Below are 26,082 nucleotides of genomic sequence, written 5' to 3'. Positions count from 1 at the left end.
CCTTATGCTTTAAAGATAGTATTTGAGTTAGTCCTTGTTTAACTTTGCAATTCTGATCTTTGTATTAAGATGTGTAATTTTTCTTAATTTTCAAAATAAGGAGTGCCAGTGTGGGTTTTGTAGAGCCCTAAGGCCACAGAAAGTACACTATTAAACATAAGTGAAAAGGAGACATCTGATGAGCCCCACGTATGGCAATATTACAACTCTTACGCCATCAGGGAGGAAATAGGTCATTGTTTCTCACGTTGTGAGAGAGAGCTGTCTTGCCATGGAAAACGGAGATTAAGTATTAGTTTAATTAAAAGCAATTTGCCTGACCCCCAGATGTAGAGAAAAAACTAGTGGTTACAGTAGGGAGGGGGAATGTGGTGGAGGGCAAGAGAAGGTAGGGGATTAAGAGGTACAAACTACTGTGAGGAAAATAAATAAGCTACAAGGATATTTCTTAAAAAGCAGTTTACCAGAGTTGTTGTCTAATGAGTTGACCTGGAGAACATTAGCACCAATGGTTTGAAAGCCATCAGGAGCCTCCCCCCAGCAAGACCACGCTGGTTTCCTTAGATTCTTGTCTTTGTGCCTTTACCACTCTCACTTCAGTATGAAACAGTATGAAACAGTGGGAAGGCAGAGAAAGACTTTTTAGAATCAGCTTATTGAGAATGTATTTTTCTTTATAGATATTAGTAGCCTAGAAGGAGAACTACTTTAAATAATCTTTAGAACATATAATTTCAGGTGGATGCCAGCAGTTGTGCTGTTGAATGGCTATGCAAATACTCTAAGAAATTTAATATTTTATCAAAAGGCACAACTGCAAAACTGAAACCAACCGACTTGTTTCTATGGTAACCACTATTGAAATGTGCGTAGCCAGTATGTGTCTTTCCATAATTTTTCTCTGAGACTTTCAGGGAGTTCATTCATTTTACTTTCCTAACACTGACCAGATCGATAGATACAGAGATACAAATATGCATATATTTTTCAGTGGGGATGTGAGACTATTACAAAATTCCCTTAGATTCATATAGAATATGACTTCATCCTAATGCATAAATATTTTTGGCTGAAAGATAAGTCCACTGTTTTATAAATTTAATTACACTAATGATGAAACCAGGTAAGTACTGATTTCTAAAAGACAGATGGTTCCGGCTTCCTAAATGTTCTCTGGTATTTATAGGTGGAACTGTGGGCTTCAGCACGTGTCCCTTAAAAGTAAAATTCATTTGGGTGTCTCTACAAGACCCACCAGGCCATCAGGCTCCACTGGGTGGAGTTTTGGCTCAGATCTAATTAACCCTCATTGTGGCCCTTCTTCCTTGTCAGAGGTTGTATGTGGTAAATACAACGGAAGTCACAACTTATTTCTGCAGCAATCTCAATATTTCCCAACAGGGTCATTCAGAAAAGCTGACTACGACGTAACCGAGGGATTCCATTGAACTTTATACTTAAGATAAAATGTACTACTGATTTGTTTTGAGAACTTCCCCACCTTTCTCTCAAAGCCTGAGTGTCACAAAACAAACAGATGCGGCCAGGTATTCCTGTGATGTGAAATGTATGCTCACCGAGAGTGTTAACATTACAGCAGGGCTCATGGCATTTATCTTAGTCAAGTGGCAAGAAAGAGATACTGAGGAAATGAAACTACACTGGGCCCCATAGTAGGGGAATCTCACTTAGTTCACAAGGATGATGGAGAAGCCAGGGTGTTTCCGATCCTGTTAGACATGGTTGCTCATGATAATATTTAATTGCTTGCTGAGGAGGAATGAGTATTTAACTTAAGGCCCTCTGTCTATATTTTCAAGTTCTCCCAGGCTCCTCAGATAAGGGCATTGCCGCTCCTGGGTCATGGGGAATGTCTTTGCAGTTTCACAGATCCCATTGCTGTAGCATAAACACACGTAGTCTTCAGTTTTCTTTTAATTGAAGTATAGTTGATCTACAGTGTTTTGTTCGTTTCTTGTGTACAGCAAAATGATTCCGTTTATATATATTCTTTTTTAGATTCTTTTCCATTATAGCTTATTACAAGATGTTGAATGTAGTTCTCTGTGCTATACAGTAAGTCCTTGTTTATCTATTTTATATATAATAGTGTGTATCTGTTAATCCCAAACTCCTAATTTATCCTTCCCTTTCCCCTTTGGTAACCATAAGCTTCTTTTCTATGTCTGTGAATCTATTTCTGTTTTGTAAATAAGTTCATTTGTATCATTTTTTAGATTCCACATATGTGATATCATATGATATTTGTCTTTCTCTGACTTACTTCACTTAGTATGATAATCTCTAGGTCCATCCGTGTTGCTGCAATGGCATTATATCATTCTTTTTTATGGCTGAGTAATATTCCATCGTATATATGTTCCACATCTTCTTCATTCATTCATCTGTCGATGGACATTTAGGTTGCTTCCATGTCCTCCTGGCTATTGTAAATAGTGCTGCAATGAACATTGGGGTGCATGTACATTTTCAGATTAGAGTTTTCTCTGGATATATGCCCAGGAGTGGGATTGCTGGATCATATGGTAGCTCTGTTTTTAGTTTTTTGAGGAATCTCTATACTGTTCTCCATAGTGGCTGTACCAATTTACATTCCCACCAACAGTGTAGGAGGGTTCCCTTTTCTCCACACCCCCTCCAGGATTTACTGTTTTAGGCTTTTTGATGATGGCCATTCTGACCGGTGTGAGATGATACCTTGTTGTAGTTTTGACTTGCATTTCTCTAATAATTAGCAGCAGGATCTTTTCACGTACCTTCTTGAAGTAGCCGAACAGCGACAGGTCCACAGTGTCCAGTGAGCTGAAGAAGCACAGCTTCACAGAATCCAGTTCTCCCGTTTTCTGGAATCCCAGAGTCTTTCTTTTTTGCTTCGTCCTTTATTCTCCCTGTATTCAGGCTTTACCACTTCTTTTCTGGATAAACACAGTAACCTCTTTACTTTACTCCTCCCGGTTTCCACATATGGCCCCTTCATTTATCTTCCATACTGCCAGTCAGAATGATCTTTCTAAAGGCAAAACCGAGTCTTGTGGTGACTTTCTTACAGTCTTCCTTAGCTTAGCTGAGCACATTTCCTTCCCAGGGGACCTAACATCCCAGAGTGTCTAAGACCTACATACCTTTCCTGTCAGCATCCTTTTCCCCCTCCGCCCCTTCTGTGCTCTGGACAAACCTTTGCTTTCCCAAAAGTTTTGTGCTGAATGCCTGAATTCTGCAGGCCTGAGCTCTCCTCGGGCCTCAGGTATACTTCTGTCCTAGCACTCTGTTTTCTAGTGGACTTACTTTCCTCACTAGACTCTAAGCACCTTGCTTGTGTTTTATCCAGCACCTAGCCCAGCACCTGACACATAGTGCTCAATATAAGTTTATTATATGAATGAATGAGTGAGCGATTAGATCACACACAAAGCAGAGAGGAAGGAGAAGCTGCATTTAATTAGTATATGAAATAGTCTTGAGTTGCAGTTAATACAGATTTCAACAAGAGTGAGGCTGGCTGGTTGATTCGGGTGGTCACCCTAAGGACACAGCCCTGGGGGATAGCCACAGGACCAAAATCAGTTTTATTAGTTCTAGAGAGATGTGACTTGCAAGAATTGACTTATGATTAAATTGATGACAGATTAATTCATAACAGATCTTTTGACAGTGAGAAAGAGAGAGACCAGGCAGCACAATTGACGGGGGTCATTTGCTCAGACCATATCCTCTTGGTCAGTAAATTCTCAGGGGACCAAATATTAGAGCTGGCTAAGTTCTAATATGAGGAATTGAATTCTTTCTAATTGTCCTTCAGGGATTTTCCATCAAGCTGGATTATCTGGAAGAATGATTCTTTTCTTTTTTAATTTTTATTGGAGTATAGTTGATCCACAGTGTTGTGTCAGTTTCTGCTGTACGGCAAAGTGAGTCAGCCACACACATACATATGTCCACTGTTTTTTAGATTCTCTTCCCATATAGGTCATCACAGAGTATTGAGTAGAGTTCCCTGAGAATGATTCTTTTCTTATGGAAGATAAGCAAGTCTAGATCAGTGTCTTTCACACAGTTCTTAGTAGCAGTCAGAGCTGCTCTTTCTTTGTAATCATGATAGCTAATATTTATGGAATGTTTACTGCTGCATGTCAGGCACTGTTCTAAAGGCTTTATCTACGTTGGCTCAATTCTCAAAACCCTATGATGAAGTTTCTGTTATTAGCTCCATTTTTACAGACTGGGAAACTGAGACAGAGATGTTAAGTGATTTATCTAAAGTTACCTTGTGAAGGGAGCTGGGATTTGAACCCATGCAGTCAGACTCCAGCACCTGTGCTGACCAGCCTTTGGAAAAATGCAACCAGCCTGTCTTGTGGTTGCTTTATAGTACTTCATTTAATTCTCATAGCAACTCTTGCAAATGAGGTGTGTTAACCAAGACCTTTTTGGTTGCGAGTAGCAGACTAACTTGAGTGAAAAAGATTTAACTGTATTTTGTAACTAAGCTGTCTTTGTGTCATGTGACCAGCTGTGACACTGGGTATCCCAGTGGGTATGGAGAGGCAGTTCTTCACAGAGGAAGACGAGCCGGTGACGGACTAACAAAAATCACACTAGGAATCGGAAGTTGAGAGAGGTTAAGTAGCTTGGCCAGGGTCACGCAGCTAGGGAATGGCAAACACGGAATTTGGAACTAGGCTCCCGCCTCCAGAACCAGTCTGTGTTTGGTCTGATTTGTATGAACCCTGTGCATTCCACACATCCTTCTTCTGTCTTCCGTCTCCAGCAGGTTATGGTATCATTGGCCAAGATATCTTTTTCTCTGCTTCATTTTAGTTCTAAGGACACATTGTGGTCACCTCCCGTGAGCCTGGCTGTTTCCCAAATGTAGTGTGCATTGTTTCATTTAATCCTGAACTGTCTTTTAGGATAGTTATGTAAACAGTTAAGTTCATCTAATCATTTTACTACTTTCCACTTCAGGGAGTGAATTTTTTCTGACCAGGCCCCAAATTCTAGAGAACTCTTTACTGAAGCCCTGTGACCAGACCAGAGCTTTTTCAGGCGAAGGTTTATGCAAAACATTGGCCTTCATGGAAACTTGGTTCTTGCTCACTTGGGTCTCAGTTCATGAGAAGGTTCATCAACTCAAGCAGCAGGTCACAGATACACGTACAGGTGTGGAAGCTTAGCTTGTGTTCTTCCTGTCGCCTCGCAGCCCTACTGTACAGATTTTTAGCAGGGAGCGTGCTCTTTGGAAGATGCTCTGTACTTTGCACTTCTGAATCTGTTTATGAGAACATGACAGTATTTTTCAGTGTTTGCACCACCTCTGACTGACGCTCTGATCCTTGATGTGTTTAGTTTTTTACGTGTGCTCATCTCTACATCAAAAACAGAGGAAGCCACAGGAAATTGCTACCTGTATTTCCAGGAAATGTAACTACCTCCCCTGCTCCCTGATCCGCACAGCCCAGAACACCCCACTGTGGGCACTGGCATCGCTGATGAAGGTGGTGATTAGGAGCTGGGGAGCGTTCTCATTCTGCTGCGCTGCCAACAAAAGCCCCAAGAAGACAGGTCTTCAGGCTCATGGGTGAACGCTAAATCTGGTTCTCTAAACACTCCTCTGACCAGGTAAATGCATGCATGAAGTGAGGTATAATTCCAAACCAGAGGGCTGGTGGGCCTCACTCTTTCTGCTCAGGTGTGGCACCTCCTGCCTGGTCCACAGGGCTGGGGCTGGCGCTCTCGCTGATCACACAGAAATGAAATAATCCTGGGAGAGAGCCTATTGATGGACTCGGGAGATCTCAAGAGCATGAGGTGATGGACTCGGAGGGCGTTATGCTAAGTGAAATAAGTCAGAGAAAGACAAATACTGTATGATATCACTTATATGTGGAATCTGAAAAAGACAACAAACTTCTGAATATAACAAAAAAGAAGCAGACTCACTGATACAGAGAACAAACTAGTGGTTACCCGTGGGGAGAGGGAAGGGGGGAGGGGCAATAGAGGGATAGGGAATTAAGAGGTGCAAACTGCTACGTATAAAATAAATTAGCTACAAAGATATATTGTACAACACGGGAAATACAGCCAATATTTTATAATGACTACAAATGGAGTATAACCTTTAAAAATTGTGAATCGCTATATTGTACACCTGTAACTTATATAATATTATACATCGACCATATGTCAATAAAAAAACCAGAAGGACCAAGAGGTTACACTGAACACCAGCCATTCTTTAAAGAATTATGATAATATATACACACTACTATATATAAAATAGATAACTAATAAGAACCTACTGTATAGCACAGGGAACTCTATTTGATACTCTGTAATGACCTATATGGGGATAGAATCTTAAAAAGAGTGGATATATGTATGTATAACTGATTCACTTTGCTGTACAGCAGAAACTAACACAACGTTGTAAATCAACTGTACTCCAATAAAAATTTTGAAAAAAGAATGATGATGATGGTAATGATAATAGCTAATATTTATTGAGTGTTGACTGTGGTATGCCAGACATGTAACTTAGGACCTATGTGTGTTATTTAATTCAATCCTCACATAAATCCCTCCAGGGACTTTCTATATTATCCCAACTTTCAGATATGGCACCTGAGACTCAAGAGAGCATTTAATATCTTGTCCAAGATCACGCAGCCAGTAAATTCAAACCCAGACGTCTGTAATGCCACACCAGCACTGTAAATAGTTGAGTAGATATTACTGGGAGCACAGCTGGGCTGGCAGTCTGTATGCACAGGCAGATGGGAGCAGACAGGGTCCATCCAGGCAGGCTGAAGGCTGGTACCAAGGGCAGGCTTTGCTGTAGATCTGCCGTAGTGACACTCACATGGAAGAAAGGAGGGGCCGGTAGTCCAAGAAATCCTTTACCCCAGGGAATTTATGTGTCTTCTGGGTGCCGGCTAACGTCCTGAGTGCAAGCAACCGAATACAAAAGGGTGACTTCTCACTGCATCATGGTCCCAGCTTCTTAGCGTAGCTCTCTTCTCTATTTTAGCTTATAAATTTATATTGTGATTAAAACAAGTATGAGAAATTGATGTTGTTTCAGCTTCTCCATGAGCTGAAACAAATTTTCATTTAAGCATGAAATCTGCCATCTCACGGATCAAAAAGGCTCTGGAAGAGAAGCTTCCATAAATATTTGAGGCTTAACGAAGGCTATCTAGTTAATAATACCCCACATTATTACAAAAAGGTAACATTTGACTCCAAAGATACACCCCGTTAAAGCCGGTAACAAAAAGTTGGAAAATGAGGCTAGGAATTAATAAAAGGTATCAGGAAGCCTATTTGTGGACTTGCTAGAGACAGGCCGTAAGTGGGGTTTTGAACTTTCTGGCAGCTGTCGTGAAGATGGAGAGACACGTGTAGTAGACATTGATTTTCAAAACTCAAAAGGAGAAAAGGTCTCTTAGAATTTTAGCAGAAAAAGAGTTTGTACCTCTACACAGGTGGTGGTTAGTGTTGGTTTAAAACTGTTAGCATGCAGCCCCCTGTACACCTCTCTGCATTCCACTTATTTTTCGGATTGAAAGCCCATGTAGTGTGATTTATCACATGTCTACTTCTGGAGTATTTCAAGACTGATAATCTGGTTTGTGTATCATCCACGTCTTCCTTTCTCTTTCCTTCTGGGCCTGTTGTTCATCTCCTGGACATTTCTTTTCTCATTAGCAGTTCTGCTAAATGATAAGCAGAGAAAATAAAAATAAACACACAACTCTAGCAATCAACTTTGCTATTTACAGAGGTGGTTTTAATGCTTTTTTAGCAAATGGGAATTTCAAGAGAGATCTTTCCCGATTGTCTTAGAGCTCAGCCCGCCCCGTGTGTGCTTAGTGAACCCCACCTGAGCTCCAGGTGGAGGGCAGGCAGGGAGAGAGACCTACAGGGGGAAGTTTGACCCCATCATACCTGAGATAAAGCCACTCTTGGTGAATTGACATTGAGCAGAAGAGGTGGAACCTTGTGTTCGTTTGCTAGGGCTGCCATAACAAAGTACCAGAGACTGCGCGGCTTAAACAATAGAAATTTCTATTTCTGTTTCTAGGCTGAAAGTCCTAGATCATGATGTCAGCAGGGTGGATTTCTTCTCAGGGCTTCTCTCTTTGGCTTGTAGGTGGCCGAAGATCACATGATCTTCCCTCTGCCTGTGTCTGTGTCCTAATCTCCTCTTCTTATAAGAACACCAGTCAGATTGGATTAGGGTTCCCCCTGGTAACCTCATTTAACCTTAAATACCTCTTTAAAGGCTCTGTCTCCAAATACAGTCACATTCTGACTTACTGGGGGTTAGGATTTCAAAAATTCAGCCCAAAACAAAACTGCTGATTAAAACAAGATGTTGCATTACCTAGATTTCAAGAACGCGAATTTCTCTCTTCTCCAGTTATAAAGAATTGAAGGTCTTGCAGGGCACCCTTGTTGTAGATTTGTGCCCTTGAAAGGCTTGGATCACAGTCAGGGTTTTTGTATGTGTGTGTTTTTTCTTTTGGATCAAATATACTGTGTCTATTGAAAGTTTGAAGATCAGTGCATTTCCTCCTGTTCAGAGAATAATAATGCCAAGCTTTCACCAGAGTTCTTTTCATCTCCAAGGCTCTCTTAAATATTGACTAATTAAGTAAAAATGGAGGAAGTCTGGCTAAATAGCCTCTCTTTGAGGACCAGTCCAGTGGACTTAGAATACACAGTGATTTGCTGTATCTTTGAAAACAGAAGCAACTAGAAATCTTTTATTATTGGCTGTAATAGCAAATGGCATCTCTTATTATGTTTAGCAGCTGACATATCAAATTGCATTTTAGTTGGTTGTTATACATGAAATAGTAGGATATAAGTAGACTGAAAATGAGAATTTACAGCCCTGGGACATGGGATATCTGACATCCAGGTGTTGCCATGACAACTCATGAGGATGTTGCTTTGTAATCTTTTAGATTAGGTTCCAGCCCAGGGTCACTGGATTGGAATTGGAGGGGGGATTGGTAAGTGGACGTGAATGTTGTACTTTTACTAAGTGGTATTTGAATTTGCAGTTTGGTCATCTTGCTAAGATCAAGTAGAAATGACATTGAGGGAATATTTAAATTCTTCAGGACCGAGACAAGGTCACATTTGTCAGCAAGAATATTTGGATGGAGTGGCCTGAGACTCAGCAGCTGGAAGACAGGATTTCCTGTCCTTGGTCAGTGGATAAGAACTATGCGAGCATCCCTTAATATATGTACACCCCTGAACAGTTCTGTGTAAATGAAACACTGGGAAATTTGATCTTTTTTATAATTGTCTTATGTTATAAAATTGGAACCGAACATCTCCGAGAAAGCAATTTGGCCGCAAAGCAAAGCACGGCTGCTTTCTAGTGTCCCATATCCTCCATCTCAACCGGAAATGGCCTGGAGGGTGTGGAATTTGGATCAGGCAAGGGAACTGGGCAGAGTGAGGAAGGAAGCGGTTGGAAAACAGGGCACTACATTCCTCACCCCTCACGTTGGCCTTGACCACGGGTACCACATCTCCCCTCTGACAGGGGGCCGGCCAGACATGCTCGTCACCTGGGAGGGTCAGTGCAAGGACTCTGTGGTGAAGTCAGATCCCAGTTCTGCCACGAGCAGTGTGATCTTGGACAAAACACGTTTCCATTCTGGGCTCCCCCTAGGAAATGAGGAGATTGCGTTTCCTCTGGCTGTCAAGTTCTGCAGCTCCTCATCATGTGGGGAGGGGCAGGTCGCCACATTTCTCTTCTTTGCCGTTAAACCCACATTTCCATCATCTCTTTGCAGCAGAATTAGCCCTCCCCGGTTAGGGGACCTCTGGATAATTAAGAGAGAGCAGAAAGGTACCTCCCCCTCCCCCCCTCCAATCCTCATATATTTTAGGTTTTATTTCCGAAGCAAAGGCTGCCATGCAGTGAGGAGAAGATGAAATCCCAAACAGAAGACAGCCAGTTCCAGTAAGTTTTTCCACTACCGCTGTTGTCAGCATCAGCTCCAGCTTAGCCAGTATTTGCTGAGCACTTCTATATATAGGAGACAGTGCTAAGCACTTTATATACATATGCCATTTAATCGCATGACAAATACACGTATGTGTCTGTATGTGAAAATGTAAAATCCAGCATTTGCTATGTAGCAGGTATTACGTCGAATCCTCACAATAATCCAGTGGGGGAGATCAGGTAAGCCTCACAACAGAGGTGGTGTCATCAATTAGCTCTGTTTTTACAGTTAAGGAAGCTGAGCCAAAGCTAGGAACTGGTGGAGCAGGGATTTGAATGCAAGTGGTATGGCCTCAGAGCCCTTTCTCATAATCTCTCTGCTGTGGTTCTCTACACTCACATGACACAGCCGTCGCCTGGGGAGCTTTTAAAATCTGTGGATCCCCGGACCCCATTCCAGACCAGTCAGAATGTGTGGGGTTGCAGCCTGCACCTGGGTATGCTGATAAGCAGCCCAGGCTGAGAACCACTGCCCCAGATGGACCACTAGGGTCACGGGACAGAGAGGTGGTGGGCAGCCCCACATCTAACAGATGACTGGCCGGGGCCTTGCATCCAGGCTGCTAACTCTAAAGCCAGGTCCCTTGATGGCACAATGGGCAACATTCCAATTATTATTGTTGCTCTTAGGACCTGTACCTACCATCATGCCTGGTTTCCCTTTCCTAGTCTAAATCTCAAGGCCTCAAGTTCATTTAGGGCCTTTTAAAAACTGTGTAATTGGAACTTCTCTGGCGATCCAGTGGTTGGGACTCTGCGCTTCCACTGTAGGGGGCACAGGTCCGAGGTCTGGTCGGGGAACTAAGACCCTGCAGCCTGCACGGCAGGGCCAAAAAATAAATAAATATAAATATAAATTTGTATTAGGCCACATTATGATAATCAAAGAAGATGAACCACAGGAGTGATTTCCCACTTAACAGTGTCGGCTAACCTGGACTGGTCAGCGTCACCATCTTTAATGTCAGTTATTGTGCTCTACCGGTAGAGTCTGGGACAATGGTTCTAAAACCTTGATGCACATTGGAATCACCTGGGGATCTTTATATACCACAGATGCCCAGCTCCCACCCCAGACATTTGATTTTATTAGTGTGGAATGTCACCTGCACAGTGGGCTTTTTAAAAGCCCTCCAAAGTGATTCTGATGAGCAGCGGTTTGAACCAGTGGTTTAAGAACTTGTTCTGTAAGTTCACAAGGGTGCTGACTATGGAATCACCTCTGAGGCCTGAACTCACTTTTTACCTCTGACAGTGTCTCACCACCGTCCTCCTTTGCATTTTAGCCAGCATGATTAATTTGCATTTAATTCTGCTCAGTTCACTACCTGACTTCCAATTCTGCCTCGCTGTCAAATGATGGTTTCTCCCCAAAGGTGATCCTTATGCTTAGGCTCTTGGAGTAATACCGGTGACATGTCTGTGGGGTATCTTTGTAAGGTTCTCTCTTATTTTCACTATGAGATGTATTTCTTTTGAAATTGTTTTACATTTTAAAACATTTTTGTGATTTTTATACACATTGCTTTTTCCTTCCAAGAGTAAAATAAACAACTTTTCCGCATAATGCTTTATAATAATAAACCACTTACAAGTCTTTTCCCAAAATAGTTGACCGTCAGATTCACTCATGGGAGATGGCTGCCATGCCCGCAGTGCTTAACAGTTGATAAAATCTTACAGATAGAAATATGGTGCAAAGTTTCTCCTTCGGAAGTTTAGAAAAGTCCGATTAACTTATCCACTGGCAAATATAGTGGGATTATAAAGACGTATTAAAGCAGAAGCGTACATTTGTTGACAAGTTTGCAAATGTACTGGATTGATCTGGAAATTCATTTCTCAGTAAGTACTAAGTCTCAAACTGAGATTTTTTTAAGGCAACAGAGGTGGTGTTTGGTGGGTAAGAGGAGACAGGTATTGATAATTTGCAAGTGGAACAGCTATTGGCAAAGGCTGGCAGATGGAGAATTGAGCTAGGCTGGTGGGAAAGGTATAAACTGGGTGTGATGAGGAAGGAGTGCTGAGGTGGGGCTGGCTGTTGTACGAGATTTCATAGCAAGAATACTTGGGAAGAGCTAAAAAATACATGGTATCGCGGTAGGAGTTTCCGTTTTCCTTTGTGTGGTGGTTGAAGTCCAGTTGGTCTGTAATCGCGTTGGTGTTCTGGATCACTGAACAAAAAGGCTGGTAGTTTGGGTTGGTTATTATGCTTTTCTTGAGGGTAAAGCTTTTGAAATTAACTCTGCTTCTTTAGGTTGAAAATTCCTCATTCTGGTGTCTTGTCTATGTCTTGCCGCTGTAATCCCTGAGAAGAGAAAAGGGGTTTAGGACGCCTCTCTTTTGAAATGAGCAGGGTCAGAGCAGGCAGGGGGCTATCACGGTTGTTTCTCTTTGTTCCAGACTTAGAACATGTGAGCAAGTGGTTCCACCCCTCACTTTGTGAGCTGTTTTCCTCCGATATTTCCTAATTTTTCCCATGACGTTCCAGCCTGTTTCTTCACCAGATTGTAAGGCCTGAAAGACCCCATTGTTCTACAGGAGTCTGAGCTGGTGCACATTTGCTGAGCTGGCCGGGTGGGGTCTGCGTGTGGGTGGGACGTGGCCTGGGGATAATGCAGATTAGAGGATGTGCGGAGTGTATTCCTGACAGTGGCAAACACTTTCTGCTTAGCAGGCGTTTAGAGAGGGCCTTTTTCTTCATAGAAGGTGCCGTACTTTTAAAATATTTTTCACAAACTATGTCCTTCACTGCGCTGATTGAGAGAAATGGGGACATTCCATTAAGCTAAGGAAAGTTTCTTAATGGTAAATCAAATGAATGAAAGCCTTATCCAAACTTCACTTCATCTTCAGATAAATGCAAACTTTTGTTCTTGTAACACACACACACACACACACGCAGACACCCTCCACACACACTCCTGATGGCCTGCCCAAGATTTATGTGAGCCCTTGATCCATTTTCACCTTCTCACCCACCCTGAACATCTATTTAGAATTGCAGCCTTTCTCTTCCACCCCATTCCCAATTCCTCTGAGCTCATTTTTTTTTATTGCACCTATCACCTTATAACAAAAGTAATTTATTATGTTTCTTATTTGTGCTTATTATCTGTCTCCCTCCATTAGACTCTAGATCCCACTAAGGTAGGGGATTTTGTCTGTTTTCTTCACGGATTATCCCAACTCTCAGAACAGTGCCTGACGCGTAGTAGGTGCTCAGTAAAAATTGTTGAGCGAATTAGTGAATGAACAGCGTTAAGAAGTTAATGATGTGTCTCAGATTTGGGTCCTAGCCTTTTTAATTCTAATTTACTAGTGGATCTTAAAACATTTTCTGTGGCTTTGTTTTCCAGCTTCCCTACTTTTTAGGATAATGAAGGATGGTATCTTCTCCCAGCTAAAGTTTGGGAATGACTTGATGATCCTTAAGTAGTAGGGGCAGCAGAGTATTGCTCTTAGATTTACATTTTGACCTCAAAGGCCCTACACTAACCATCTTCAAACTCTGGTCTGCAGAAGTTCCCTGGAGATATTTAAGGGGCTGTGCAAGCATTTAATTTGCATTTTATTTTTAATATATTTAGAGCGATTTTTTATAATCATGATTTTAAAACATGCACTTAAATGTGTTACATACCAAATTTTCACACATTGGGACCACCGACGCATTGAATTGGACTGTCAAGTTAACCTTGAAATTAAGTGTTTTCTGCTGTTTTGGCTTCTATATTTGAACGTGTTATAAATGAGTTGTCGATAAGGAAGTCTGTACCAGTATTTTTCAGATTCCAGCCTGATTACAAATTGAACAAGTGAATTCCTCCTGTTAGATAAATACAGCATGCTCAGTTACATGCCGGGCAGGGCTAGGGAGCCTCCGCTGGGAGTACGCTTCTGTGTGGGTGAGTGGCCAGTTGTACAAGAAGTGAACATTCTGTTTTACGGTCCTGTATCCCCACTGTACATTTTGGATTCTCCTTGATTGATTATTAAAGAAATCAAGTAATTGTCAGGTCATCGTTAGTAATTAAAATTTGAAATTAAAAAAGTCTTTTTTTTTCCTTTTTAAAAATGTTTTTATTGGAGTATAGTTGCTTTACAATGTTGTGTTAGTTTATATTGTACAGCAAATGAATCAGCTGTACGTATACATATATCCCCTCTTTTTTGGATTTCCTTCCCATTTAGGTCACCACAGAGCGTTGAGTAAAGTTCCCTGTAATATACAGTAGGTTCTCATTAGTTATCTATTTTATACATAGTATCAATAGTGTATATATGTCAATCCCAATCTCCCAGTTCATCCCACCCCACCCCTTTCCCCCTTGGTATACATACATTTGTTCTGTACGTCTGTGTCTCTATTTCTGCTTTGTAAATAAGATCGTCTATACCAGTTTTTTCAGATTCCACATATATGCATTAACATACAATATTTGTTTTTCTCTTTCTGACTTACTTCACTCTGTATGACAGTCTTTAGGTCCATCTGCGTCTCTACAAATGACCCAATTTCATTCCTTTTTATGGCTGAGTAATATTCCATTGTATATATGTACCACATCTTCTTTATCCATTCCTCTGTTGATGGACATTTAGGTTGCTTCCATGTCTTGGTTATTGTAAATAGTGCTGCTGTGAACATGGGGTGCACTCATCTTTTCAAATTAGAGTTCTCTCTGGGAAATGGGATTAACGTCTGCATTTTTTCAAGGTTTTGGGTTCGTTTGAGGCATATCACGAGATTACAAAGCGAATTGCTAAAGAACTGTTAAGATTTCCAATTTAACTGTTCCTTGCTGTTCCGATCCACTCATTTCCAAAATTTGGATATGGAAATTTCCCAGAGTGAGTTCTAGTGGCAAAGGATACAGTGTTATTCATGTCAATTTTGTTTCCCAGTTTCAAATGGTACGCAATAAGAATAGCAGATAGCAAGAGATTCACCTGAAAACTTGTCTGAATCTGTTTGGTCTCTGAGTTTAGAGAGCAGGATTCAGACAGGGACTCATACCTGTAGTAGTAACCTGGGAATATCAGGATTCTCTTAATACAGTGCAACCAGATACAAACACAGCAGTAAAACATATGCTGCATCAGTTTTAAAAGTCAGTTCAGGGCTTCCCTGGTGGTGCAGTGGTTGAGAGTCCGCCTGCCGATGCAGGGGACACGGGTTCGTGCCCTGGTCCGGGAAGATCCCACGTGCCGCGGAGCTGCTGCGCCTGTGAGCCGTGGCCGCTGAGCCTGCGCGTCTGGAGCCTGTGCTCTGCAACGGGAGAGGCCGCAACAGTGAGAGGCCCGCGTACCAAAAAAAAAAAAAAACAAAAACAAAAGTCAGTTCATAAGCCAACTACTTTCTGAAAGCCCCACTTCCTGCCATCTCAAAAGTGCCACTGAATATATTATGGGAAATAGTTATGTTGTATTTTATGGAACATTTTAGAGACCTCCTTTCGCAGCCTTCTATTGGGTTGGCCAAAAAGTTTGTTCGGGTTTTTCCGTAGGATGGTCAGTGCAATATTAATGCACTCAACACTGTTGTCATTTGCTGTTCTGTCTCCCACACTGTACTTGAGCCCCTTGAAAGGAAGAATTGTGTCTCCTTCCTGTCAGTGCCTGGCATTGTCTGCCATGTGGGGAGTCCTTCGTACCTGTTCATTAAACGGCATTGGATTCGACCGCAGAGGGAAGTGAGCTTGGAAGGAGCAGTGCAGCCTCATACTAAATACACAGTCAGTAACTTTTCACACGAAGCACAAATTTTAGCATTAAAAACATATTGGATATGTTTTTATATCCCAGCAAGTCCATTGGCCTACACTGCCTGCAGGATCAGATGCAAACCCGAGCCATCCAGGACAGTGTCCACGGGCCACACGTGGCTCTTGAGCTCTTAAAATGTGGCCAGTCCACATTGAGATGTGTTATAGGTATAAAACCCATGCCCTATTCTAAAAAAACTTAGTATGTGGCTGGAAACTAGAGATGATCATACTAAGTGAAATAAGTCAGAAAGAGAAAGACTACCACATGATAGCACTTACGTGTGGAATCTAAAATATAACACAAACGAACTTATCTACGAAACAGAAACAGACTCACAGACATAGAGAACAGACTTGTGGTTGCCTACCAAGGGAGAGGGGAGGTGGGGGAGGGATGGATTGGGAGTTTGGGATTAGCAGATGCAAACTATTACATATAGGATGGATAAACAACGAGGTCCTACTGTAGAGCACAGGGAACTATATTCAATATCCTGTGATAAACCAGAATGGAAAAGAATACAAGAAAAAAAGAATGTTTATATATAATATGTATAACCGAATCACTTTGCTGTACAGCAGAAATTAACACAACACTGTAAATCAACTATACTTCAATAAAAAATAAATTTTAAAAGATAAAACTAAAGAGTATAAAAAATGTAATATATCTCATTAATAATTTTCGTATGGATTACATGTCAAAATGGTAATATTTTAGATCTGTTGGGTTAAATACATATCATTAAAATTAATTCCTCCTGTCTCTTTTTACTTTTTTCATGTGACTACTAGAAAATTTGAAGTTATGTGTGTGGTTCACCTTAGGTTTCTGTTGCTCAGTGCTGGTCTAAGCTGTATCATGACATTTAAAGTTTCTTATAACTTGGCCTCAGTTCCCTTTTCAGCCTCAAATCCCAGCCCTTCCTGCTCTCCTCAGAATTTCTCATAACCCCCAGAACTCACCAAACCTATTTATACTTACGGGTTGTTGCTGTTGGTTTGTTTTTTTTTTTCCCCCCACATTCTGTTCCTTCATTCTGAGCTGTCCTTCCCTTTCTTTGTTAGCTCTAAAATTCCTACTCAGATTTTTAGGACCTGGCTTAATTGTCCCATGCTGCTGCTGAAGTTATGCCCCGTCTCCCCACAGCAAGCTCTTGGTTGGTACCTCCATTGTTGTGCTGGCCTTGCTGTGCTGCCATTAGGTGTCTTCTTAACTAGCCTTCTCCAGGGAAAAGGCTGCAGTTTATTCCTCCAGTGACCCCTGAGGGTGTGTACTAGACATTTAATTGACATTTATTAAATTAATGTATGAATTAATTTCATCCTACTGCACAAACTGCTATTATCGCATGCATCCACCCTTGATCATCTGAACCATCAGCCATGCAAAAAATTGGATGCTGAGGCCGACAGCACTGGGCCTCTCAGCCATAACCCCAATTTCAGACTTTTGTGTTCAATAAAATGGCCTCTTTGTTCTCACTGGTTGACTTATGGCAATTTAAAATATTATACATTTGAATTTATGAAATCTATGGATATTGTATAGACTGAGAACATAAAATGACATAAACATGACCACTTTTACTCTTTTGTTTACAGGGATTTCATATAAGATTTCATTTGATTGAAGATTTCACTTCTAAACAAGTTTGAAAGCCACTGTTCTAACCCTAAATTTCATTTCCATTTCCATTCCAAAGGTTTCTTTCTGGTTTTGATGATGTGGTTTCTAGTATCACAGAAGTTTACACAGAGCAAGACCTTTCAGCTCTGGCTGCCCAATAGCTACAGCTGGGAAGCTGTCAAAAATTCTGATGCCCAGGGTCCCCGCACCCCCAGGGATCCTAGTAGAATGGGGCCGAGGGCACCGGTAATTATGTAATAAATTGATTCCTGGCTCCAAAGAGCCAGGTAAACTATGAAAATGTTGAAGCTGTGAATTGATCATTTTTCTTTGTTTTTATTAGTCATATTGTAGTCATGGTAATTCATCTTAAGTTTATACTATGATTTGGGGGTTAAAACAGCATTTAATGGAACACATCTTCTGTAGACAATTTAAGCCTTCTGAAATTGAAAGTTTTTTTCTGTCATTCTCTAAAACCTATATGCAGCAGAACTTTAATGTCCCTTACTCGTAGAAATAGCAAACAAAAGACCTATCTCAGATTATGAAACTAGGGCTGACAAAGACAGTGGGTGTAAGACGTCCGCCCAGGCAGTGGCCTCCTGGCACCCTTGTTACCCTGAATAAACAGTGCTGCCCTGACAGAACCTCTGTAGCTCTGCCACGTTGATAAAATCTGACATTCTGCTTAATCACCTTTTAGTGATATTCTTCTTTTTGTTCTTGGTATGTGAGAAATCAGCTTTTTTTTTTTTTAAGATGTGGGAAAGAATTATCTTTAAGTTCCTAATTCAGTAAAATGGGCTGGTAATGCACATATAATTTTTGTAGGGACGGGAAAATGATCTAATTTCTGTTTATCAAATGTCTCTCCTTAAATTTTTAAAAACTTATAAAGTACCTGAAATCACGTGAAGGAGAAAATCTGGGATAAATACTTCGGAGACCTTGCAAGAAAAGCATCTGAATTCCAGTAGTCTGTTCCATGTCATGACTGTATACTATTAAAATGCCAATGTAAATAAGCCTAAGTTTTGCAAATTATCAGTTTGTTGAAAAAGGCTGTGTGCTCTTATTCTTCTGAAGCATCATCTCTTTCAGTTTGGGCTCTGGAGGGAAAGAAGAAAGAAAGAAAAATACACACTTGGGATCGAATCCTTTAGGGCAGAGAAAGGAATAGAATCCTTTCGTTGACTTGGTTATTTGCAGCCGGTATGTCATCTGGGTGAGACTGATGTAATGCGGATTGAATGTTGAGGCAAATTTAGGGATGTGTGTGTGTGTGTGTGTGTGTGTGCGCATGTGTGTGTGTGTGTGTGTGTGTTTTAAAGCCCCACTCCCAGAATTTGGAGTGAGTGTGAAGGGCACCACAACAACCCCTGGATCTGTCAAGAATGTACCTATTTTTAACATCTGGATCAAGTGTCAGCTCTCAATAGGAGATGAGAAAGGGGGTAGGGACCGCGTTCGACGGATGCGGATGGGAACCGGCCCTCTGGCATGTTTACAATACAGCTGTGCATTCTTAATGGCTCTGCCGCTGCCGCCAGGTAAAGTTTTCTTTGCACGTGATGAATGGCAGAGAATTCTTTAGCCGAGGGAACCGAAGGAGCTGGGAGGCGGAAAGGGGAAGGGCAGAACGGAAAAGAGAGAAAAAGAAACACACGGCTCCAGAGGGAGATGGTCTGTGCTTTGCAGTTGCTTGTGTGGATAGAAACCAGATGGTGAGCTGGAACCGCACTTGCTAGGCTAGCTGGGGAGCCAAACATATGGTTAATGGTCGGGAGAAACAGCTCCCGGAGCCAGGGCTTTGCTGACTGCTTCATATTACAGATTGTTACAGTGTGTCATTACATTGCCAACCTAAGTGCTTAATACCCACTGCGGGTGGGCGGGCGCTGGGCATCCACTCACAAGAAAGATTTGAGCTCTTTGCTGGCTCCGAATGCAAAAGTGACATCATAGGGAGGCTTAAAAATGTCTGGTGTTGGGAGGTAGGGAGAAGGGTAATTTTGTAGTGGAAACAACATTTTTTTCTTCCTTTTTTTCCTTAATGAGCCAAGCCTCCACTCCACTAAACTCTAGTGTGTTTACGAGGACCTTTTTATATGAGTATCTCTCTCCGTCTCTCCGTCTCTGTCTGTCTCATACATACACACACACATGCGCGCACACACACACACACAAAGTCCTCAGGCAGAATTCTAAGCCCCAGGCCCTGTCCCACCCCCTCCACTTTCACTTGGACGCCCCATCCCTGCCCTCCCAAGCCCCGCATTTGAAGTTTCTGTTTGGGGAGCTTTGGGGCCACAGCAGGCCCATGTTATCTAAGGAACTGCTGAGCCCATTCATCTGCTTTTCACGGCCCGCTTCCTTTTATTTTTAGCCAAATCCGTCAGGCCTGACAGGCGGGTAATTCGAGCCAGAGAAAGGGCAATGCTCCAGGTCCTTTCCACAAAGCAATTCTTCTCCTCCCTCCTGGGAGGGCTCCAGACTTGGCCTGCTTCAGGCAGATGGATTTGTTGAGTCATGTGAGATCATTTACACAAAAACACAGTGAGGCAGTGGAAATTGGAAAAAAAAAAAAAAAAAAAAAAAGGAGGGGGGGGACAGAGGAAAGAGGAGGGGAAGGTAGAGTGTGCAGGGAAGCAGCTAGACTGAGGAATGCGGAGATTCATTTGTGTATAAGGTAATGTCTAGCTTACACGGCGGGGTAGAGCCAGGCTGCAGAGGTGCCGGAGCCCACTGCCTGTATTTAAACGAGGAAGGAGGTATGGGGGAACTTCCTTTTTTTTTTTTTCCTTAATTTTTCAAGCAACACCCACCAAACAAAGACCACACTGTTGACAGCCTTGGGTTCCAGTAGTGGCAAACTACCACCAAGATGGTTTACAGATAAAGGAGTTGGCTCTGTGATGTAATACAAGTTGGCTTTGTCCCGACTCCAGCATGACTGAGGCAGCAGGGCAGGGAGGAGAGGAAAATTGCAACAGGACTCTTGGTTAATGGTTTCCAGAGATGATGTAGCAGGGCTGGAGTGGAGGAAGGAAAGTGGGATATGGTGGAGAATGACTCCGAAGTGGCCCATAGTTGCGGTAGGTAAAATAAAGTCATTACGGTGGCTTCCCTTGTTCAAGAGGCATCGAGCAATGGTTCTGAAATGCCAAGGAAGGTATCATTTTTCCCTACCAAGGTATTCACTTTCCTCTTGCTTCTGGAACATGGGGGGAAAAAAAAAAAGCCCAGCTCTTACATCATGGTAAACAGTATAAACAGTGAATCCGTTTTGTTTATTGTTTATACCACAAGCCTTTAAAACATTCCATTAAAAAACTGTCTCCTGCTCATTCATGAAATTCTTTTCCTCCTGCTTCTTCAGACTTGCTTACATGCGTGCACCGTGCTTGGATGGGGATTTTTCCTTCTTTTGCGGGAATAAAAGAGTTCATGAGAGAATGATGAGTGGATTATTGAAACATACATTCTTACATCAGATATGATGAAAGTATGCTATGTAGAGAAAGGGAATATTTTGAAACAGGGACAGAAAATTAGAAGTGGGGGAATTCCAAAATGCGCACCCTGATGGTTTTCATTACGGCACCTTTCTGCGATCCTGCATTTATTTAATGTCCTACTATGCAGCTGTTTTTTGGAACCTCCCCGGGATGTAGGTCAGCATCACCACGGTTCCTCATATATGTTGGTATTTTGAGAGTTGAGATATCTTGCCATTTTCTTCCCCAGACCTAGGTCTACTCAAGTTACATGTATGGTTTTAGTAATCGTGGAACTGAGCTCATGAATTCTTTCTGTTAGCGCTCACCCCGGAATTACGACGGTAAGTGCGCAGATCACACCTTTACCTGGAATAAACAGAGCGCTCGTGACGGTGCTGATCATATGGTCTAAAACTGAAGCTGCCCCACTGTTTTCTAGGCAGCCCTAATGATCTGACTCTGCGTAGTTACAAGGCAGTGTTCATTTATTTTACTCGAAGAGAGAACTGGTAAGTTTTTGTGCTGGTGAATTGTACACATTTTGACTGCGTGATATCCACATTATCGTAGTGAGGTTAAGAGTTGTCATTATTTTAAACCTACACACATCCTTGAGTGTTCCTTCTACAACAGAATTTCTCAGTTTCAGCACTGTTGACATTTTAGAGCAGATAATTCTCATTGTGGGGGCCGTTTTGTGCCTGGTGGGATATTTAGCAGCATCCCTGGCCTCTACCCACTAGATGCCAGTAGCACCCTCCTCCAGTCGTGACAACCAAAAATGTCTCCATGCACTGCAGGTGTCCCCTGGTGGGTAGAATCACCCCGACTCAGAACCACCTGTCTGTTCGTATTTTGGTTTGGAGGTTCACCCTCTACCTCCTAGTCTAGGTGCTCAGTTACGTCTGAGATGGACTTAAAGGGTATAAAATAACATTTTTCCTCCTGCCATTTATTCTAAAAGTGGGAACCCCAAGTTAGGTAAAGTTTTCGAAGGCTCAAGCAAGGGTATTTTAGGGAAGAAATTTTCCCACCAGACAACCTGGCGTTTTGTTACACAGGACAGCCTCTCTCTTGGGCTTCTGGCCTTAGCAGGTGGAACCCTTCAAAGCTGCGCTTTCCCAGGGCTATTCAAGAGCAAATGGCTCCACTGACTGCGCCTGGGGGTGTTGACATACGGAGAAAGGGAACTTCTCTTCCCGGGACGAGCAGAGCCCCAGGCCACCAGTTCAGTGGCTCTCGCCAGGCTCACCTCCTTCCTCTCCAGCCCCAGAAAGAGGGGAAGAGGCAGGACCACAGTTCTTTCTTTGGAGCAAAGCAGACATCCTCCCCAATCCCAGTGGCTGTGGTCTCCGAAGCTGGAACTCTCGTTAAGCAAGGAATGTGGAGCTCTCCACAGGCTAAGGCAGCCATAAATTTCCTGTTTGTTTTGTGAGGACTAGTGTCGACTGCCGTAATGAGATCAGAGGATCCCCCGGGGACCAGGCCTCCAGGTCAGCGGCTGGAGCCGTTTTCTGTGGCTGTTCTCTTGGCTGCTGTGGGAGGATGAGGCCCCTCTCCAGACCACGGGTGTGATGTGGGGATGTGGCCGCATCCTAGCCTCACTTCTCGTCCTCTTTGCCTCTCTCGTGCTACCAAAACGTCGGTGTGCGGTCATCCAGCTCTAGATCGTTGAAAAGTTGACGTCAGGCACATTCCTTTCCTCAGAACCCAGGACAGACTTACCTAGCTGGGTACAGAGAGTGCAGGGCGGTGACTGCTTCCTTGGGGTAACTTCCTGCGCCGCTGATGCTGGCTGAAGGCACATCTCTCAATGCCTGGCCTGACCCTCAAGCGCTTCTTCACCCAGCATCACTCTGCTGTGAGGAAAAGTCAGGGTGTGAGTCACGACAATACGGCGTATGCTACAAAGAACATATTTCTAGCTCTTGCCTGAATTACAGCCAAATGGCCACAGAGGGGATGGCTGGATATGGCGGAATTGCGTTTAGGGAACCCCCAAACTGGAATTTGTGACAGAACAGTATCCTGAGCTGGTGCAGCCTGGCCCCCGTCCAACCCCCAGCCCCACTCCACCCACCCCCAAAATCCTTAGGTATGTTGGATGAAATAGAAAATAATAAGTGCATCGTGAGCTCGAAGGCAGGAAAGGGAGATACCAGGTGCCAGAAGACGCTGATGCCACAGACCTGGCCATAGGTTCTAGGGGCTGTGGTGTTTATACTCCCACAGGAGCTGTTGGCCCACAGCAGCAAGATGAATTCCCTGCAGAGTCTGTATCGGGGTCTGAGTGTGAGTGTTTGGGGCACAGGGCTGGGGAGATGGGCATCCGGTGTTCTGTTGTTTGAATGGCTGTGGGTTCCCTAGTTACACTACCTGCAAGGTGTGGGAACTTCAGTTATTTTGACGCTAAACTCACTTGAGAGCACTGAGAGCCCCAGGGCCCTGGCAGAAGCAAACTTTAGGACACAGGGTGCCCTCACAAAGAACAAGCCACACTGCGGAGGAGCTGGTGTTGGAAAGGACAGAATGTGAGCCTCAGGGAAGCAGAGGTCAACAGAGAATCCCTGAGATTGCTTTCGACAGGGGCCCATCGTGGAAAATTGAGCTTGAGGATTAATGAATGTTTCTTCCCAGAGGAACAAGGCATCACACCCAGTCTGACTTGCTAAACACATGAGTTTCACTGTAAGCGCTCTGCTCCCAATAAGGCGATTGCCTCTCACTACGACCTATCTATCCTCAAGGTATTATTGAGAATATTTAAATCCCTTAATTAGAAACCTTTTATTGGAGAGATAGCTGGTCCCCTTGAGCTTCTGGAAAGAGATAGCTTCATAGTGATTTCCATCGTCTTCCTTTTCAGTGGGTCATTCTGAAGTCCCCCGCTGACTAGGCTGTCTGTTGAGTTATTTTAGCTTCTCACCAAATCACAGGAAATGTGTTGGCCTGAATTGTTCAGCAAACCCCCCAAGGGAGAAGGAAGCTGAGATTGTTTGAAGGTCTCTGGGATTCTTTCAGCATAACATCAAAGAAACCTGGGTAAGTCAGTCGTGGTTAGTAAACCTTTGTCCTAGAGGAATACAAGTCAGCCGTCTCAATCCAAAGTGGACAAATGGACTGGGGATTTGCCTCCACCTGTGGCCAGCCACCAGGTACACTGCCGGCAGTGACATACGCTGTTGGCAAACGTGAGTTGAGGATGCTAAAATTAAGGCATGATTCTTTATTTATTAGTAGGGTGATGAAATCGCTTATGTTTAATTTTTTTCTTCTGAAGCATGCAAAGAGTGCCCAGATAGTATGCTGTTGACCTAAAAGTGATGCCACACTTCTTAAGAGAAAACTCCTCAGTATTTTATTCTTAATTTGAACCTGTTTTTTCATTTAGTCTCAAAATATTCTGGCCAAGTGAGGAGTAGATATAGATATTGTCATTAAAGCATCGGAAGAACATAAAATGAGAAGAAAAGGCTCAGGTGGTGCCAGATTTAAGGAAGATCTTCCTAAATGTTTGTCACCAGCAATTTAGCCTGCTGTAACAGAATACCATAGACTGGGAAGCTAAACGGCAGTTTATTTCTCACAGTTCTGGAGGCTGGTAAGTCCAAGATCAAGGTGCCAGCCCATTTGGTTCCTAATGAGGGCTCTCTTCCAGACAGCTTACATGGAGAGGAGAGGAAGAGAGAGAGAGAGAGAGAGAGAGAGAGAGAGAGAGAATGCATGCACACACGTGAGCTCGCTGGCATCTCTTCTTATAGTGGGGGCTCCACCCTCATGACCTCATCCAAACCTAATTACCTCCCAGAGGCCCTGCCTCTAAATATCATCGCACTGGGAATTAGGCAACATATGAATTTTGGGGGGACACATTCAGTCCATAACAACATTATAATTAAATTTTGCATATATTGAGTGCCTACTGCACGTAAGGCAGTGGGATAAGTGCTGGTTATTTGGGCATAAAACAGACAAAATCTCTTCCCTTGAAATACTTATAACCCAGTAGGGTAATTGAGAGGTGAACACCTACGTACAATTACAAGCAGAATGAGGTGATGCTGAATGGTGATGGGAAACAGGAAGAGGAGAAGAGCCTCATCTTTTTTAACATCATGCATACAGTACTTTCTTCATGTTTTCATTTAATCCTCAAAATAATTTTAGGAGGTATAAAGAATTTCCCCAGATTTTACAGATGAAGGAATAGAGACTCGGAGAAGGTTAGTGCCAAGAGGCAGAGTTGACATTCACACTGGTGTGGTTCCAGGGAAGCCACAGCAGTACAACCCTAGAGGGTCAGGAGACAGGCTGGGAGCCACCAGCCCTGGAGATTTAAAGGGACAAAGAATCCCCCGACCGACATGAAAGGTGTACAAATAGCAGATACAACCTGACCTACACGTACGGGATTTCCAAAGTATTAACCTCAATTGCCAACATTGAAAAAGCATGTGATTTTACGTAATCTCTCAATATTTTTGTCTTTCTTGAATATCAGCTCTGGGGCCGTGTACCTTGTTCTTACCTTCTTGGAGCTACACCTGAGTGGCAGACTCTCCAGTCCCCCTACCCCGCATTGTCTTCTCTGGCCTATTCCCTCATGTCATTCTTTCTTGACCCCTTAGGCATCTGAATTTGTGTCCTCTGGTTTAAATAGCCACCCAGGCAAGAGAAGTAGGCTGAACCAGTCCCCCTCTTGGGAGCTCTTCTGTACTGTGCCTTTAATTAAGATGCTCCTAAATCACTGAAATTGATCTTTTATAGAGTGATAGCGCTGAACTTAGATATCCTGACTTAGGATTTGACTACGTACGCGGAACCCCCAGCATACATGCCAGAAGCGGTCATCTGAAAGCAGCTGACACTCTACCCCTTGGCAGCGTACTGCTCGCACTCTGCTACTCCCCGTCTGGCTCTCAAGGCAATTTTTGTGTGTTAACCAGGAGTGTCTCTGTCCTTCGTAACCCTTTCATTTCCTCTTCCTTATCACAGTTTCCTGTTGAAATATAGCTCATAGGCTAGTTAGTATTTGAGAATATTAATTTTCAAATTGCCTAGAAGAAGACTTCTGATGATGCTCGGTGGCCAGATGTTCATCCTTCTGGCTAGGGTTGTATG

At 42.9% G+C, this 26,082-nt stretch overlaps 1 protein-coding gene across 2 annotated transcripts in view; it reads left to right on the top strand.

The window, feature by feature from the left end:
- BACH2 (BTB domain and CNC homolog 2) overlaps window positions 1–26,082 on the top strand; it is a 357,893-nt gene that overhangs the window by 52,118 nt on the left and 279,693 nt on the right. The window contains exon 1 of one of the 2 annotated variants that reach the window (XM_029223455.1): window positions 18,391–20,232. The exons of the other annotated variant lie outside the window; for it this stretch is intronic. The gene's annotated coding sequence lies outside the window, so the exon portion shown is untranslated. Of the gene's footprint in view, window positions 1–18,390; window positions 20,233–26,082 lie in introns of those variants that run through there. 2 annotated transcript variants of the gene reach the window in all.

The sequence above is a fragment of the Monodon monoceros genome, unplaced genomic scaffold (genome assembly GCF_005190385.1).
Source record: "Monodon monoceros isolate NGI ecotype Baffin Bay Population unplaced genomic scaffold, NGI_Narwhal_1 Super_Scaffold_15, whole genome shotgun sequence".
In the NCBI taxonomy this organism is placed as follows: Eukaryota; Metazoa; Chordata; class Mammalia; order Artiodactyla; family Monodontidae; genus Monodon; species Monodon monoceros.
This window is presented reverse-complemented; position numbering and strand designations above follow the sequence as displayed.